Raw genomic sequence first — 15,758 nt, forward strand, 5'->3', positions numbered from 1 at the left:
CGCCCTTATCCTCGTGGAAGTTTCTTGGTAGGGTCGGTTCACCTACGTTCAGACCAAACTTTGTTCCATTTCACCCACTTGAATTTGCAGTATTTTTTTTTTTTTTAAATCTCAGGAAACTCAGCTTCACTGTTTCTTTGGCAACAGTTACAAATATTCTACTTTCAAAATGTCGTGGTTGAAAATTAGTGGCTTTAAATCTTGAAGATCCATTTTTACTTTTTAGCACTCAGTTCTTTCTGATCTTTAGTCAATTTCTCCCACCTTGCTAGTCCTCTCCCACGCCCCCAGGCTTTGTTTTGGAATGTATTTCATGGTAATTCGGGTTTTAAAGGCCCTCTTTCTTCCAATTTAAGGTGCTGTGAAAAGTTTGCACATTAGAGCACCCTCACGAACTTGACAGTACAATCTAAATAGTAGAGTTGTTTCATCTTATTAACATACTATAATCTGTTGCTTTTGTAAAGTTAAAAACATATTTTAACATTGCACGTGCACAGATATTTACAACAGGTACAGTCCATTGCTGTCAGTAACATTCTGTGAGAATGCAGATTTTAAGAGACAGGGAACAGGTACTTAAAATTTCTTAGACTTAAATTTTCAATTTAAGGACGAAAATCTGGTATATTGAGTTCCCTTCTGGACATCTTAATCACCCAGGAGTAGGTTAGGTGTCCCTGGGGCACAGTCTGAATTCTTTGCTTTTCTCATTGTTTTCTAATTGCTTGTTGACTGACTTTTCTACTCTAGTAGAAAGGTATAGTCTGAGCACAGGTTTTGTGTGCAGATTGAATGTATTTTCTTTGTTCTGTTTCCAGCAGTTTGCCATAGTGCCCCAGGTGCTGCAGATATCCTCTTTCTTATTAAAAGCTTTATTGAGATATAATTCACATACTGTGAAATCCACCTATTTAAAAGTGGATTTTTTCCCCTTGGTTTTTAGTATTTGCATAGAATTGAGCAACCATTAGCCCAATCCATTTTAGACCTTTTTTTAAAAAAAAAAAAAAAAAAATCACCTCAGAATTCGTTTCCAATTAGCAGTTATTGTCCATTTCTTCCAAATCCAGTCTCCACCCCAGCCCCTAGGCAGTGACTTGTCTGCTTTGTGTCTCAATGACTTGCCTATTCTGGACTTTACATATAAATGTTAGCATATGATACTTGGTCTTTTCTGGCTAGATTTTTTTCGCTTAGCCTAGTATTTTCAAAGTTCATCCATGTTATAGCATGTTTCAATACTTTATTCATTTTTATGGCTAATATTCCATTGTATGGATATGTCACATTTTGTCTGTTCATTGGTTGATGGGCATTTGGGTTGTTTCTACATTTTGTCTGTGATAATTAATGCTGTGAACATCCACGAACTGGTTTTTGTATGGATGCATTTTTAAAAAAATTTGTTATTTTACTCTTGGGTATATAGCTAGTAGTGGAATTGCTGGACTAAACATTTTCTCTTGAATGAGTGAATGAGCAGGTAGGGATAATAGTATTGAGAGCTGCTTTCTTCAAGTCTTCGAGGGTCCTATTTTGGCTCTTTCCTGTTCTACCAAGGAAAGACCACTTCTTAAAGGCAGAATTCTCTGTGTGTGGCATCTCCTGAGCTTAGTGCTATGTTTTTCTTGTGTGGATGTCATTAAGATCGTCCCTTTCTGTTAGCCCAGTGTGTGTTTTTTTTTTTTCTATGTAATAGTCATAATGATTATTTCATTGATACTGATGTATTTATAGTATGTTTATTAGAGATATGATAAAATATGTATATTCCATTCTCTTTAAACTCAGTGTCTGATGCAGGGCTTTCAATCTTTTAAAGTTTGTTTTTTCTCTTTTTGGTAATATGAATATTTAATGCTCCTTTCCCTGCCTTCATTTCTTTTCTTTTCTATAGACCCTTTTTTATTTCTATGTGAGTTTCTTGGGAGCTGTGACATAGTTAAAGTCACTATATTTTCTTTATCTTTACCAATCCAGAAGGTTTTATGGAGCCTAAAGGATATATTAAAAATGTTGGATTATTATCTTTTTCTCCTTGCAGCTTCACCCGCCTCTCCACTCTTCAAGATTCCCCTGTGCCCCTACCCTTAATACCCTTTGGGAGAACATGCTGGTCCTCTAAGTCCGCACTTGGAGGGCCTAATCCTTTCCCTACCTGAGTAATTGTGACAGTTACTTTGAGAAGTCTATCTACTTTGCTTCCCTTTCAGTGGCCTCACCTGTTCTTTCCCCAGGGATCAAGTCCTCTCCGCTCTAACCAGGCTTTGCCCGGCCAGTCCCCTCCCTTTCCACAGTTCTTGGCTGGCTGGGGCTCATGTTCCCTCTGCTTCCACTATGACTGTAACAGCCTGTGTTCTTTGTCTTCTTAGTTACATCTTATACTTCAGATAGCTCAGCTCAGTTGTCCCTTTAAGTTAGTCTTTCTTCAGTCCCATACCAGTCATAGCAGTGTTCTGTAATCTCATTTATAGACTTAAACAGTTACACCATTAGTTGTGTATCACTCTTTACTTTCTGTCCCCATGTATGTTAAGAAAAAGCTGCACGTGAAATATTGAAAGCGGTTACTTTTGGGCAATGGGAGTATGGTTAATTTGTCTTCTTTGTGTACATATGCATCTTTGGATTTTTCTCCTATGTAACAATAGGACCTTTATTAATAGAAAAAAACAAATCCATGTTTTTAAGAAAATCTGTTCTCTAATAAACCGTGTTCATTATTAGACTTAAGAGGAAAAAGAAAATTCATCAGTAATTGCCATTTTAACTTTTTTTTGATAACCTCCATGAGATTTTACTATAGCTTTTCAACATAGAGCTTTTATTGCATTTTGATTCTTTCTATATCTAGGGACATTTAGGGATTGGTGAGGTTGCCTGGGGATGATCTTCCCTAGAAGATTGAAATTAAACTGATTATTATGAATAGAATCTAGCATCTGTTCGAATATGAGAGCTAAGTTTGTGTTAAAATAACTAATTTCCCTTTTTTCTCCTGAGAAATGCCCTTAATTATACATTTGTATGTTCCATAGTAGTTTTTCCTTGCAGAATTGCTTATTATCTGTGCCATTTGCCTTATTTCTGCTGGATGGTTTATTTTGCCTAGGAGTGGGTACTTGTCTTCAATAGATAGCCTGTATTATGTGCCATTCACTGTGTTAGATAATGGGCATATTGTAAACACAGTAGAAAAATGATTCCTTACTAATTCATGAAAGAGGATTATTTTGGATGTGACTCTTTAGTTACATTGTTGCTCTATATTTTCAGATACACAGTGGCTTCAACTACTGTGGTTTTTATGAATTGCTCTTCCATAGAAACTTTAAAACTTTTTAAATTTAATTTTTGCTTTATATTGAATGAACTTGGGCAAACTCTGGGAGATAGTGAGGGACAGGGAGGCCTGGCGTGCTTGGAGTCCATGGGGTCACAAAGAGTTGGACACGACTTATTGACTGACAACAACAATAAATAGTTGATTTACAGTGTTGTGCTAGTTTCAGGGGTACCGCGAAGTGATTCAGTTATATACATTTATTCTTTTTCAGATTATTTTCACATGTAGGTTATTACAGACTGTTGAGTAGAGTTCTCTGTGCTGTACAGTCATATTCGTATGTGCTCAATTGTGTCCAGCTCTTTGCAACTCTGTGGACTGTAGCCCATCAGGCCCCTCTGTCCATGGAATTCTCCAGTCAAGAATACTGGAGTGGGTTGCATTTCCTACTCAAGTGGAACTTCCTGACCCAGGGATTGAACCCAGTCTCTTATGTCTTCTGCATTGGCAGGCAGATTGTTTACCAGCGTGCCACCTGGGAGGCCCTTAAGTCCTTGTTGATCATCTAGTTGATGTATAATAGTGCATGTATGTTAATCCGAACCTCTTAATTCCCACCTCCCCCCGCCCCCGCTCCACTTTTCACCTTTATAAGTTTGTTTTCTAAGGCTGTGAGTCTATTTCTGTGAGTCTTTAAAGTATATTCTAGATTCTTCTAGTTTGTATTATAAGTTACTGTGGGAAAATAAGGAGCAGAATAATGTATCCTCAAATCCCTTTTGGTGATGACTTTATTTTTGTATATTTCTCTCCGGTTTTAGTTGTTAATTTGGTATCTCTACTTGTTAACGACAACAGGCCAAACTGTGACCAGTGATCTTTTCTCTCAGCTCTGCTCCTCTGAGTTTTTCATCCTTCCCACCACATTTTAGCAGTTAACTTGGGAAACCTGAGAGTTATCCCAGACACCTCATGGCTTACTCGTTGCTTTTTTTTTTTTTTTCCTCAGTCCTTGGTTTTGTACCATCACCAAACCTTGTCACCTCTGTTTAGATCTTCTACCTGGTACCATTTCTATATTCACTCCAGCTCCCTTGATATCTCTTCTCTACTCAGTAATCTTTTAAAATGCAAATTGTATCATTCTAATGGCCCTCAGGACATTTAAAATTCCTGCATTATCTCTTCCTGCTCCAAGCTCCTCCCTAAGCCTTATTTAGATGGTTCTGCCTTTCAGCCCACTAGCTTTTCATTTCCCCATTGTACACAGACCTTTGCTGAAAGTGCCATTTTCTTATTTTAAAGATTTAGTTAATTAATCAGTTTGGCTGTGGTGCGTGTTTGTTGCTGCACGTGGCTTTCTCTGGTTGCAGAGGGTGGGAGCTCCTCTTCGCTGTGGTTGTGTGGGCTTCTCGTTGGAGTGGCTTCTCGGAGGCACACGGGTTTCACTAGTCGTGCTGCAGTCTTAGTTACCCTGCAGCATGTGGGATCTTTCCAGACTAGGGATTGAACTGATGTCTCTTGCATTGCAAGGCAGATTCTTATGTGCTGCACCACCAGGGATGTCCCTGATAGTGCCATTTTCTGCCAGACAGATTTTTCCTTCCCACTTCCTTTCCAAGTACATCTTTCTGGTCTGCTTGAGTACAGTTTCTTGAACAGTCCTGACCGGTCACCCTACCTCTTCCTCAATCTAAATCAGCTTCCCTAATGACAACCAATCTTAATTTACTTAACTTTTTCCTTCCATAACATTTAGCAGTATATAATTTTATATTTATGCAATTATTTGATAATTTGATTCTAAACTGAAAGAATTCTACAAGGGCAAGGACCAGGTATTTTTATTTCACTTTTATCACACCAGCACTTTGTTGTCTCACAGGCGTTATAGTACAGGTGCTCAGTAAACCTTTGTTATACAACTTAATGGTATTTACATACATGACAAAATTCAGGAAATTAAAATCAGGCACACGGTAGGACATACATTTTACCCATCCTGACCCCCTCCGCACGTGTAAAACTGAAACAGAAATTTCCCAGGACAGTACTTTGCCACCTGTACTGTACTCTGATATTTTCTGTTGTTCTGTTTCACATGTAAAAATACTGATAGATATCATCTACTAACTCAGGTAGGCCTGCAGACTGCAGTTTGAATAGCAGAAGTTTAAGGCAATCCTAGGGAAATGCTTCATTTCCATTAGCCCCTCCCCACCTTTAAAACACAATTAAGTATTTTCTCAGTCTTGTCTGATGAAATATAGCTTTAAATACTACCTCCCAACCCCCTCCACACATTTAAAATTAGCTATTGCTGAAAGCTAGTTTTTCTTAGAAGTTCTGGCCTCCCTCATTCTCAGAGGAGGGTTGCTTACGGTCAGATTGAGAACAATCTACACCTGACTTACTTAGGTCTTCTCTTCCAAGTTTTTTCTGGGCACTAATAGCCAGCACTCTTCACGCTGCTTCCCTGAGCTCATTAGAGGTGTGTTTTAAGACTGGCCGCTCATCAATTTTGTTTTCTGAATTTCTCACAAACCAACAAAAAAAGATTCCAGAAATGAAAATACAAGGATCAAGGCAAACCAGTAAGTATTTGTGAACGTATGAGTTAAGGAGCCTGGCTGGGCACCTGTGTCGCATTCAGCCTATCACTCTTGCTGATTCCTAGGGCTGTGATTCTCGTCTGCTCACTTTTCAAAACCGTGTGGAAAAGGCTTGGTGCTGTTTAGCCCCACCATGAAATGTTGATCTCCACTCTCTTTTGCTAACTACATACTGGAAATAACCTAAGTGCCAAGCACAGGGATATTTTAACTGAACTCTATGCTGTGACAGCACTTTTGGGGGATTTCATATTCCTGTTCTCATTTGCAGCATTGCAGGTTCAGCAATCTGAACTTTTCCCAGTGATCCAGAGTATGTCAGACATTGGAGGACTAAAGTCCTCAGTGTCACTCCCTTATCAAACTCACAAGAACCAGAACTCAAACCCAAGGCATACATGTTCTTTGTTCTTCAGGGCTCTTTCTGGAAAGTCTGGCCTTTAGGAAACACATTATTTGATGACAGGCAGGTCCTGAAGGTGGATGTGGCAAGGAGGTATCATCTGGATGGGATATTTTCTACCTGCTGGGCTTCTCTTGACCCTTAGAAGTACTCACTTCTGTTCATCAGAGCATTCTTCCTGCAGGTCCATTTTTCCTGGTGAAGGAGGTTAAAGAAGAAAGCAAATTCCTTCACTTTGGCTCTCTTTTTATCTCCATCTTTTAACTCTTTTTTCCACGAGACATTTAGCTTCTAGTCCTGAGGACATCCCTTTGTTTCTCTGATTGGATGTCAGTCTCTCTGCTTTGATTCTGTTTAGGGAGTCCATCAAGTACTCAGCAAGGTCACAGGCATCCCTTTGACTGGTACTGTTGAGGCTTATTTTTTTCACCTGCTGTTATCATATCTCATTCATTTTGCTTTTAATTTTCAAAAGGAAGCCTTATCTAAAATTTGGCCACTTTACTGAGAACTCTCAGTCTACAACATTCAGGCAGCTCTCATTTAGCAGGAAGAATCAGGCTCTGAGATAGGGAAATTCATTTTACATGCCTTTTTGATAACTTTGTTTTTTTGTTTTTAAAAAATTATTATTTATACTTATGTGTCAAAGAAATATTTATTATTTTAATAATAATGCAATGCAAGATATACAACAGTGTATAAAATTAAGAAGGTATAAATGGGTAAAATGTACATATTCTCACCTTTGGCCATCAGGCAGTTTCTTTTTATTGGTTAACCATCGTTAAAACTGTTTCTTTTAGGGCTTTTTAGACATAGTCTAAATATTCTTTATAAGATATTCTATACAACCATATGGGGCTTCCCAGGTGGCTCAGTAGGTAAAGGATCTACCTGCAGTGCAGAAGACGGAGATGCAGGTTCGATCCCTGGGTCAGGAAGATCCCCTGGAGGAGGGCTTGGCAACCCGCTCCAGTATTTTTGCCTGGGAAATCCCTGGTGAGTTACAGTCCATGGGGTTACAGAGAGTCAGACACAACTTACCGACTAAATACAAGCATATATGCATATGTATATCTTTTAATACAAATGGTAGTATCTGTACTTATTGTTTTGAATATTTTTCTTTTCATTTAACTGTATACCTTGGGTGTGACCATCCCATCCCACCCAGTTTTATTAAGATATGATTGACATAGAGCGCTGTATAAATTTAAGGTGTACAGCATAATGATTTGACTTAACATACATCATGAAACGATTACAACTATAAGTTTGGCGAACATCTGTCATTTCATACTGATTCAACATTAAAGAAATAGAAAAAGAATTTTCCCTGTGGTGAGACTCCTAGGATTTACTCCCTTATCAACTTTCTTGTACAATGTATATCAGTGTTAATTATCTTTATCATGTTGTTTGTAATATCCCTAGTACTTATTTATCTTGTAACTGAAAACTTGTACCTTTTGATTATTTTTATCTAATTTCCCCTATCCATCCCCTTGGGAGAGATTTTAAAAACATGAAAAAGCAAAATGGCTGTCTGGGGAGGCCTTACAAATAGCTGTGAAAAGGAGCGAGGCAAAAAGCAAAGGAGAAAAGGAAAGATATAAGCATCTGAATGCAGAGTTCCAAAGAATAGCAAGAAGAGATAAGAAAGCCTTCTTTAGCGATCAATGCAAAGAAATAGAGAAAAACAACAGAATGGGAAAGACTAGAGATCTCTTCAAGAAAATTAGAGATACCAAGGGAACATTTCATGCAAAGATGGGCTTGATAAAGGACAGAAATGGTATGGACCTAACAGAAGCAGAAGATATTAAGAAGAGGTGGCAAGAATACACGGAACAACTGTACAAAAAAGATCTTCACGACCCAGATAATCATGATGATGTGATCACTCATATAGAGCCAGACATCCTGGAATGTGAAGTCAAGTGGGCCTTAGAAAGCATCACTACAAACAAAGCTAGTAGAGGTGATGGAATTCCAGTTGAGCTGTTTCAAATCCTAAAAGATGATGCTGTGAAAGTGCTGCACTCAATATGCCAGCAAATTTGGAAAACTCAGCAGTGACCACAGGACTGGAAAAGGTCAGTTTTCATTCCAATCCCAAAGAAAGGCAACGCCAAAGAATGCTCAAACTACCACACAATTGCACTCATCTCACATGCTAGTAAAGTACTGCTCAAAATTCTCCAAGCCAGGCTTCAGCAATACGTGAACCGTGAACTTCCTGATGTTCAAGCTGGTTTTAGAAAAGGGAGAGGAACCAGAGATCAAATTGCCAGCATCTGCTGGATCATGGAAAAAGCAAGAGAGTTCGAGAAAAACATCTATTTCTGCTTTATTGACTGTGCCAAAGCCCTTGACTGTGTGGATCACAATAAACTATGGAAAATTCTGAAAGAGATGGGAATACCAGACTACCTAACCTGCCTCTTGAGAAATCTGTATGCAGGTCAGGAAGCAACAGTTAGAACTGGACATGGAATAACAGACTGGTTCCAAATAGGAAAAGGTGTACGTCAAGGCTGTATATTGTCACCCTGCTTCTTTAACTTATATGCAGAGTACATCATGAGAAACGCCGGACTGGAAGAAACACAAGCTGGAATCAAGATTGCTGGGAGAAATATCAGTAACCTCAGATATGTGGATGACACCATCCTTATGGCAGAAAGTGAAGAGGAACTAAAAAGCCTCCTGATGAAAGTGAAAGAGGAGAGTGAAAAAGTTGGCTTAAAGCTCAGCATTCAGAAAATGAAGATCATGGCATCCGGTCCCATCACTTCATGGGAAATAGACGGGAAACAGTAGAAACAGTGTCAGACTTTATTTTTTTGGGCTCCAAAATCACCACAGGTGGTGACTGCAGCCATGAAATTAAAAGATGCTTACTCCTTGGAAGAAAAGGAGTGACCAACCTAGATAGCATATTCAAAAGCAGGGACATTACTTTGCCGACTAAGGTCCGTCTAGTCAAGGCTATGGTTTTTCCAGTAGTCATGTATGGATGTGAGAGTTGGACTGTGAAGAAGGCTGAGCGCCGAAGAATTGATGCATTTGAACTGTGGTGTTGGAGAAGACTCTTGAGAGTCCTCTGGACTGCAAGGAGATCCAACCAGTCCATTCTGAAGGAGATTGACCTTGGGATTTCTTTGGAGGGAATGATGCTAAAGCTGAAACTCTAGTACTTTGGCCACCTCATGCGAAGAGTTGACTTATTGGAAAAGACTGTGATGCTGGGAGGGATTGGGGGCAGTAGGAGAAAGGGACGACCGAGGATGAGATGGCTGGATGGCATCACGGACTCGATGGTCATGAGTCTGAGTGAACTCTGGGAGATGGTGATGAACAGGGAGGCCTGGCGTGCTGCGATTCATGGGGTTGCAGGAAGTTGGACACGACTGAGCGAGTGAACTGAACTGAACTGATATGTTATTGTTCAGTTGCCTGCTGCTGCTAAGTCACTTCAGTCGTGACTGACTCTGTGTGACCCCATAGACAGCAGCCCACCAGGCTCCCCTGTCCCTGGGATTCTCCAGGCAAGAACACTGGAGTGGGTTGCCATTTCCTGCTCCTATGCATGAAAGTGAAAAGTGAAAGTGAAGTCGCTCAGTCACATCCGACTCTTTGGGACTGCATAGACTGCAGCACACCAGGCCTCCCTGTTCCTCACCATCTCCTGAAGTTTGCCCAAGTTCATGACCATTGCATTGGTGATGCCATCCAGCCATCTCATCCTCTAATGCCCTCTTGTCCTTCTGCCCTCAGTCTTTCCCAGCATCAGGAACTTTTCCAGTGAGTTGGTTATTGGCATCAGATGACCAAAATACTGGAGCTTCAGCTTCAGCATCAGTCCTTCCAGTGAGAGTATTCAGCGTTGATTTCATTTAAGATTTACTGGTTTGGTCTCCTTGATGTCCAAGGGACTTGTGGAAGTCTTCTCCAGCTCCACAGTTCGAAGGCATCAATTCTTCAGTGTTCTGTCTTGTTTACGGTCCAGCTCTCACAAACGTACATGACCACTGGGAAGACCACAGCCTTGACGATATGGACCTTTGTTGGCAGAGTAATGTTTCTGCGTTTCAACACACTGTCTAGGTTTGTCATAGCTTTCCTGCTGAGAAGCAATCGTCTTCTGATTTCATGGCTACAGTCACCATCTGTGGTGATTTTAGAGCCCAAGAAGAGGAAATCTGTCACTACTTCCACCTTTTCTCCTTCTATGAATATGTATAGAGCTTCTTTTTAAAAATGATTATACAATTTTGCATTGTATAATGATAATTGTATATATGATAATTTAACCAGTGCAGTATTGAAAGTCATTTAGGTTCTTATACGATGATCTATTTATGTACCATTACCTCCGTTTAAAAAAACAAAACTGATTTGTTTGATTGTGTTGGGTCTTAGTTGCGTCATGCAGGATCTTTTCTTGTGGCGCATGAACTCTAGATGTGGCTTGCAGGCTTAGTTACCCTTTGGCATGTGGGATCTTAGTTCCTGGAGCAAGGATTAAACTTGTGTCCTCTCCATTGCAAGGCAGATTCTCAACCACTGGACCACCAGGGAAGTCCCATATCAATGTTTTAATTGTCATAGCTTTATAATATGTGTATATATAAAAGAATCAGATTTTACAGAATATTTTTTAAAATTAATTTTATTTCTTTATTTATGGTTGCACTGGTCTTTGTTGCTGCTCAGACTTTTATCTAGTTTTGACAAGTGAGGCTATTCTCTAACTGAGGTGCTCAGGGTTCTCATTGTGGTGACTTCTCTTGTGAAAGAATTGATGCTTTTGAATTTTGTTGATGGAGAAGGCTCTTGAGAGTCCCTTGGACTTCAAGGAGATCAAACCGGTTAGTCCTAAAGGAAATCAACCCTGAATATTCATTGGAAGAACTGATGCTGAAGCTGAATATCTAACACTCTGGCCACCTGATGTGAAGAGCTGACTCATTGGGAAAGACCCTGGTGCTGGGAAAGATGGAAGGCAAAAGGACAAGAGGGTGGCAGAGGATGAGAGGGTTGGATAGCATCCCTAACTCAATGGATATGAGTCTGAGCAAACTCTGGGAGATAGTGAAGGACAGGGAAGTCTGGCGTGTTGCAGTCCATGCAGTGGCAAAGAGTCAGACATGACTTACCCACTGAACAAAAAAATTACCCATTTTAGCCTTGTGTCTTAAGGATTTTAAAGCTTGTCCCCCCTACCCCCCACATTGCAATCAGGAACAGTTTAAGTAACATTGGGTTATGTTTCTTAAAAATTGAGCATAATTCTGTGAAAACATCTGGGCTTGGTGTTGCAGATTTATTCTTAATCTAGTGGGCTTTGTTTTTGTGGTAGCAGGAGAGCTGAGTAAAGACGTCAGTTATGTTTCAGGTCTGAGTCTGGGGTATACTAAATGTGCAATCATTGTACCTACTTGCTGTTGGGTTTTAGGATAGGGATTTTTATTTCTGAGCCTTAGTCTCACAATTTCACAGAAAACTTTAAAGAATGGAAATGAGATACTGTATGAAAAAGCACAGTAAAGAACCAAAAAATGCAGGGCTTTTTTGATTTTTCCTTTTAAAGGTTCATTTTAATAAGACAGTGGTATTTAAAGAGTTGTCAGTGAGCATAGTTCTCAGTATCATACTGTTGAGAAGCAGATAGACTGTGCCTCTGCCTCCCCCGAAAGACCAGGCAAATGGAGAAAGACTGGGCACATGGAGACATTTGTTTTGCTGTTAAACAATAAAAATTATGAGTCCAACAACCAAAGGTGGCTCAGCTGAAGTTCTTTTTTTGTAAACATTAATGAAGGTTTGGCCTTATTTATTAAACCATATTTTATAATCAGTAAGAAGCATTGGGTAGCAGATTATGATTTCTTTGTGCTTGTATCATGATTGTGTTTATTATGATTTAAAGATTTGTTATCTTGAAAATTAAACTAATCTAAGACACATGGGAAATATTTTTAGATGCATTTGCATGTCAAGGCAGCCCTGTACTGGTATCAAGATTAAGAGAATAAATGATTGATAAATATCTGGACAAGGTACTCTGCCAAACCTGGCGTATAGGATGAAGATCTAGCAAATCCTTCTCCATAGAGGTTGATCTTTCGGATGGGAGTTGCTCCAAAATGTGCAGATTACCGTAACTCTTTACAGTAATGTTTCTTCTGCTCATTAACAAATGAAACAAGCGAGGACCATCAGGCTACTGTTCCTGATGTTTTCCAAACTGTTCTCCTCCCACCCCCAGTATAGCCGATATTGCGTGTGGCTTATGTGATTGTGAATCTTACGGACTATAATTTCAAAGTTTGCATATGAATATATTTTCAAAAGTTTGCATATAGATATGTTCTCACAATAGTTTAAAATTTGACTTTCATTTTAATATTTGAAAATAAGAACGTAAGAGTAATTTACATGGCCTCCGATGAGTCCTTTTCATAGGCAGTCTCAGATGTAAAGATTACTCGGGCTTCACTGTAGAGTTGGCAGCAACATGTGTTTCACCTGGTGTGTCTACCAGGCTCTGGGATCAGGGCTGGGGCATTGTGGAGGGTGGTGAGGGGCTGGCTGACCTGCTGGCCTGCAGAGGGTACCAAGAAGCCACAGCAGGTGTGGGGGTCCTAGGCACCCCTGGCCCTTCCTCTCAAGTGGCGCCTCCTCCCTAATTCCCAAGGAAGACAATCCAAGCCTAGTCAGCTTTTAGTCAGAGCTCACAATCACATGAACTACAAGTTTTAGAAACTATTGCAATCTCTTAGACAATTATGCTTGTCAATCCTTGTCACCCTGCTGCATAGTAATAGAGATTTAGAAAGTACATCAAGTTTCTAAATTCTTCTTACTCATAGGAGAACAATCCTTTTTTCCCCTTTCAAGCAGAAATATTGGTTGGCATAGATTGCCTAATTTTGGGGGTTTGTCAGGACCTAAATTTTAGTGTAATTTTCCTAAAAATTGGAATTAACAGAGAATTAAGGTTTTTCCCTTAATTCATATGTGTTGAAAATTGCTCAGAATTTCTGTTTAGCCTTTTTCATGACAGTCACTGATCTCTCATAATCAGATAGAAGGTCAAGTTTCTATGTTTTAAAAATGGTTTTTCTCCTTAGAAACTTTAAAGCACTTTCGTTCCATGTTTAAAGGTTTTATTGATATGTCGATAAGAGATTACTTTGGCTTCAAATTAAAAATAGGTTTGGAAGGAGAGTCCAACAGTAACGAAAACATTGGTCACTTAATATTTTCTAAATTCTTAAGATAAATTTAATGCTACAATGATACTTTATTTGTCTTGTGATCAGTTTATCATGTACTTTCCTGTTGAAAGAATTTAATTTTTTGCTTTCTTCTAAAAGAGTGTTTAGTACCAAGTCTGCATTTATTGAATACATTTACTGATTTTTTTTTCTTTTCTTTGTCTTCTCTGTACCTTTGACAAATTGAATCATAAAATCTGATGACACTTTCCTGCACTGCAGTATAAGAAACTGCTGGCTTTTATGAAACACTGCAAACAACTTCCTAGATAAACAGATGTCTTACTTTGATTTACTGCTGTTTGTGAACTTTCTTTTCCCTTGTCATGATACATTTATGTCAAAATTTCTTACCAGATTAAAGGGTATTAATACGTGTGTACTTCTCATAACTAGAAAATTCTTGTGTTAGCTGCCTCTGCTGTTAACAATGCAGTCTTCTACTGCTTGTCCCATATTTGGGCATTGCTGAGAGGAATCTTAAGGTGACTTTGTGGTCTGCTTCCATTAACTTTTCTATAGTGAATATGGTTCTTTCAGTAGTCAGTGCTTGTGTTTTGCATTTTTGAGATTGCTCTCTTATTTTACCTATCTAACACAAAGTTTTTTCTTTCTTCCTTATTATCTCCAGGTCCTTGAAGTTAAATAATTTAAACAGGCAAATCTGTGACTAATCTTATTTAGCTATAGAAAGAGTTGTCTTTTGAATGAATAAATGAATGATTAAGGAGGGATAGTTAGAAAAGTCTGAAAATCTGTGTGCTTTAGAGGAAAATAATGAGATTACTTATCTTAAATGTCAAACTAAAGAATTGGAAATTAAAGTGGTTTGCCAATTTAATTTCTGATTCCAATCGAATTACTTCCATTTGGAAGCCATTTTTACTGAGAGAATGGTTTGTTAAGAATGTTGTCTTTGAAAGTTTCATTCATCTAGGTGGAAAGGTGGGACTCTTGTAGAGTTAAAAACTTAGAAATCAGAAAAGTACATAAGAACTTCAACTTGAATAAGCTACTCAATTTTTATTAATGTAAATGAGCAATCCTTTCCATCCCTCCATCCTCTCTTTTCCCTCCCTCACATATAACACTGAGCTCATGAAGGATCATAGAGATCAGTAGTTTATTGATCCCCAGATTTGAAAAATAAGCTGGACTGACATAGGCTTGTCACCTTTTAATTTTATGAAATAAAAATTATCAAAGAAAACTTACTGTAAATTACTGTTCAGAGAAACACCAGCAAAGCAAAAAAACGTTCTTCAAGAATAAAAAGTGTAACTTTATGAAAAATCAACACACTTTCATTCCTCAGAACTACTGCCCACTAGTGTTTAGGGACACTGAACTTGTTTAATTTCCTAAGTTTAAGGGTTACCAAGGCCAAACATTAACAAAGATGAAGTGCTTATACCTCTGGGTATAGATGGAACCACAGCTCAGTCCAGTTGTGTGGCCACGATCTTGTCTAGTGGTTCTTAACTACTTTTTAGTCATGTGTGATGTATTTTGAAAGTGATGGGATCCTCATCTTGGAAGAAAAAATGGACAAAAACAGTGTTCGGAGTGAAAAGAATACTAAACTATAGATGAGTCCATTAAAAACTTCTGCTAATACATTCGAGTGCACAGTTTTCCAGAAAAATATAGATGCTGAAATAGATTCAAGTTATACCATTTAAGAGTTTTTATTTTGTAGTTATATGTCTCACCACAAAGAAATATCAGGTTCAGATAGCTTTTCAAGCTAGTTCTACAAAACATTTAAATAATACTTAATTTCAGCCCTTAGAAACTCATAGTTTCCCTCTTTCAGGAACATATCCCAACTCATTTTTTCAGGCTAACAGGTCTTCCTACCAGCTTCATTACTAGCCTCACTTATGAAAATAGATAATATTAAATATATTATTAACATAAATAATTCCACAGTGTGCATTCTGACAATACTTCATCATTAGATCAGGTGCATTCCAGAAATACAGGTTGGCTCAACATTAAAATATTAATCTCAATTGTAAATAAAGGAGAAAACCCATCGTAATAGATGTTGAAAAAGTATTTGATAGAATTCTTTTAAAAGCAAATGAGCCCCGCCCAGATAAAATTTAAAAAAAAACTAGAGAAAGCAATAGAACAGAACTTTTCTAACCCATTAAAAGGTA

The 15,758-nt window shown here is 38.5% G+C and overlaps 1 protein-coding gene across 7 annotated transcripts in view; it reads left to right on the forward strand.

Annotated features, from left to right (window-relative positions):
• The window catches only part of KDM4C (lysine demethylase 4C), a 398,538-nt gene that overhangs the window by 1,188 nt on the left and 381,592 nt on the right, over nt 1–15,758 (forward strand). Inside the window, exon 1 of one of the 7 annotated variants that reach the window (XM_042243437.2) lies at nt 1–15,758. This exon is cut by the window's right edge and continues 16,362 nt beyond it. The exons of the other annotated variants lie outside the window; for them this stretch is intronic. The gene's annotated coding sequence lies outside the window, so the exon portion shown is untranslated. 7 annotated transcript variants of the gene reach the window in all.

This window comes from Ovis aries, chromosome 2 (genome assembly GCF_016772045.2).
Source record: "Ovis aries strain OAR_USU_Benz2616 breed Rambouillet chromosome 2, ARS-UI_Ramb_v3.0, whole genome shotgun sequence".
NCBI lineage: Eukaryota > Metazoa > Chordata > Mammalia > Artiodactyla > Bovidae > Ovis > Ovis aries.